The following is a 4,264-nucleotide window of genomic DNA, read 5'->3' as shown; positions in this document are numbered from 1 at the left end:
TAGCATCCAATTCATGATGAGCAGACATGCTTTGAGTTTCCATTTTTGAACAACAAAAGTTTCGTTAATTAATATGAGTGTGGCAACACACTCCAACCGTACACCCAACAGCACACTCCAACCGCACACTCAACAGCACACTCCAACTGCACACTCCAGCTGCACACGCCAACCGCACACTCAACTGTACACTCCAACCATACACATTAGCAGTGCACTCAACCGTACATGTTAACAGCACAAGCCAACCGCACACCCAAACGAACACTTGGCAGCACACTGGACAATCGTACTCCTTCAAAGTTTTAACCGTACACCTTCAAAGTCTCAACCGCACACCCAAAAATACTAGTTTTTTGAGTGAATTTTGGTTCCAAACTTAGTAAAAACAATGATTAAAAGCAGTTTCTCAATCAAAAATATAAATGCACCTCAAAAGCCACAACTATTCTCAACCGCACACTCTTATGATTCTTCAAATTGACACTGAATTGGCTCTGATACCAATTGTAAGTCCCGATCTATAGATCCAAATCAGTGATCAATGAAATCCAAACAATCAAACAGAGTGTAGAAGGAGTAGAAGGAGAATAAAGCCAAGCATGCACACATATATTATGTATAAATGTCAGGTACACCTTGGGAAACACACACACATACGTCACCTTTTCTGACACACTGACACAGTCTATTTATACCACATGAAGCAGCACACAAGTGTGCAGCCGCACACACGTGTACAGCCACACACAGCGTGTGCGGCCGCACACACGTGTATGGCCGCACACAAGTGTGCAGCCGCACACACGTGTACGGCCACACACAGCGTGTGCGGCCGCAGACACGTGTATGGCCGCACACACCCACTAACAAACCACAACCACCACAACACACTCTAACATCCTACCAAGACCTATACATTAGAATGCATAGCCCAAACCACAAAAGTATAGCCTATCAAATCTATTGACAATTATCTTTGAAATTGGATTAGAATGAATATTACCTCATCAAAAACAGGTTTATAGGTTCAAAAACAGCTTAGGGTAATGATTCTAGTCCAATTCCAGCCTTAAAAGTCGAAAATATGCTGTTAGGGGGTCCTACTCGTCGAGTGTATGAACCTACTCGACGAGTAGGATGAGTTTCCTCATGCACTCGGTGAGTCCATCAGTGAACTCGGCGAGTCCAGTGCCCAGACAGCCCGAAAATCGATTTTTTCAGCATTTTTCAGCACTTTGCATCAAGTATAATTGAAAACAAGCCTAGGCTTTAATACCACTGTTGGGTTTTGAGCATTCTAACACTCCTAAGTGTACATGCAACCCTAAATACCTTGGATCTATGTTTTCTCTATTATACATGCAAATATGATTATTCCAAGGTATTACCCTATCTAGCATACAATCTTTGATACTTGGGTAATAAAAACTAGTTATAAGACATACCTTTTTATGTAGCTTGATTCCTTGATGCTTAAGAGCCGAGTGCCCCAAGTGTGACACCTCAAATGGTTCACACAACATCAAATACACTTGGAATAACTTAGAGAGAAATGAACCACTTCATGAAATCGGCTAGCCCTCACCATTCCATCATAGTCTTCTCATGGTTGCCAATTTTGGGAAGAATAAGATGCTTATATAGTATGTCACAATTAGGGTTACACCATGTAAACCCTAATTGTCATGGTCTTTCATGTCCATGATCCATGGGTACAAAACACCATGGAGCATCCATGGAGCATCATATGGGTTTTAGCCCAACTTGATAATCCATGGAGTATTAGCCCACTATATAAGTATGGATGATTTACACAATCAACCCATATATTTAATTAGTCTCCTTTTGATCACTTAATTAATTCCAAATTAATTCTTGATCAATACTAATTAAATAATTTATTAATATATTAGAACTTATAATATATTACCAAACCTTAAGTGTTATTTCTCTCATTTTAGTCTATCCAAATGCATGATGCCATGCAACCCAAATGGACCATGCCGAGTCGGGTCAAGTACATACCAAATATAGTTATGGACTTAGACACTAATCCAACATGAATGGCATGAACATGTGACCTCCTATAGAAAACATCCCTATTTTGTCCCCAATTAAAAGAAGGATGTCTGACAGATCTATTATGAAGAGGAAAAGAGATGGTTCTAAAATGCCTCACAGACATATTGTATCAAAGGTTGGGAAACCTGTTTGTTGTAGTATATACAAACAGAGAGGACACAACAAGACCACTTGTCCTCAAGTTGAAAGGCTTCCTAAAACTACTGTTAGGCACGTAAAGGTAGCAGTGCATCAAATGCTATAAATATTGATCAGCGTGGGTGTAGTGTATGAGGGAGGGATATTTATGTAATTGGATCCCGTATGTAATCTGATAATAGGGTGTTAGGGCAAGGTTTAGTTATGGAATATGTTGTAAGGTTGTTATGGACAAGGGTATTTATGTACTTTGTGTTAGTTATTATAATTTTTTGTTTATTTGGCACTTTCTATTAAACCATGTGCTTCCAAATCTGTATACATAACACTATTCCTTAAAAAAGAGGGACCAACGCACATGTGCATAAAAACATGTGTATATCCATACTAAAATAAAGGGAAAATGTGGTCCCAATTTGGCATACAAAACAAATTTTTCTACTTAAAGCATGTGGTCCCAAATCTGTATACAGAACAAAACAATATTACTTAAAAGGTACCAACACATATAACCAAATTCTACCTTTTTGTCCTACAACATAGAATATGCATGGACTTGTACTAAAACACAAAAACAACATCCAAAAACACAAAACCCAAACAAATGAAAACCTAACTACCCTTTCATCCGAACATTTTGTAAGTTGCCACCCCCACAAAACCGATCACTCCAAACACACATCTGAAAACAAGCAGCTTCTTCAGCTTAGCAAGTTCAGTTTTTGCCCTCACATACGCCGAATAGAGAGAATATAAATGGCTCCCTAGGTTGTTGGTCAAATGAGACACCTCCAGGTGGCTAGCCCTGATGTCATTTACCTCATGATTGAGGGCATCCAACTCCCGACGGACACTTTCCCTGAGTTGTTGTTGATCACCATTGACTTTGTTCCTGATAAGGGACACTTAAAGTTGGAGTTGTAGCAGCATGATCCGGATGTCCTCATGATTAGCTGAAGCACTTCCATTGGCTTGTATGTGGCGTCGGTCTTCAAACGACCAACTATGGCGGGGAGACGTAATTGACGACATTTTGTCTAACTTTGGGATAGGAACTGTTATGCATGATTAGGTTATCAAAAGTTGAAGATGGTACTCCTATTAGGGCACAAACATTAGTTTATATAACCGGGTGGGGCATGAACAGTCGGATTCTTGCTCCAAAAGGGTCGTCTATAAACGACGTCGTATTACTATCCTGGACAATGTAAGATTTCATTATCAAAACGACGTCGTATAGGTCCACGTAGACCCTTACTTGTCTTAAGTTGCATATGTGGCACTGTTTACCGGTTAAATTAAGTTAAGGTGACTAAATAGACATGCCACTAAACATTTTGTTCCCTTAGAGGGCATGAAAAAAACTTTAGGGACTGAATGCGCAAAGTTATAAAAGATGGTAGGGCCGTTGCGTCATTTTTCCATATATATATATATATATATATATATATATATATATATATATATATACACACACACACACACACACCCTACCAATATTGGTGGAAGTTTCCACCGACAGTTGACCCCTTATACCTTTAAAAATTACATTTTCTACCACTTTAATTTTTTAAATTACTTTGTGAAATGATATTCCCCTTATAGTTTTAAAATGTCACTTTGATCCCTCCACTTTCAACTATATAAAATATGACTTTCACCCCCTCCATTTTATAATCTTTATATTTATCCCTTGTAATATAGATAATCTGATTTCCCTTAGTAACTTGCGTTTGTTAACTTAAAAAAAAATAAGTTTTATGTGCTTATTTTTACGTATGTGTCGTTATAAGTTTGAAGTGTTCAACATTTCGACGTAAATTTAGAAATTTTGTTCGTTATTTTTTTTAAACTTACTTCATTTTTATGTACGTGTTAGTATAAATCTGAGTTTGTCTACGTTTTAACATATATATGTTTCACGTGTTCGTGTTTATTTTTATGTACGCTTCATACGTATGAGTCGGATATATAATACATTTTTGATTATTTGAACTTCCGCTCTTTAACTTATATATATATATATATATATATATATATA

This window comes from Lactuca virosa, chromosome 6, assembly GCF_052849685.1.
Source record: "Lactuca virosa cultivar CGN04683 chromosome 6, Lactuca_virosa_CGN04683_v6, whole genome shotgun sequence".
NCBI lineage: Eukaryota > Viridiplantae > Streptophyta > Magnoliopsida > Asterales > Asteraceae > Lactuca > Lactuca virosa.
This window is presented reverse-complemented; position numbering follows the sequence as displayed.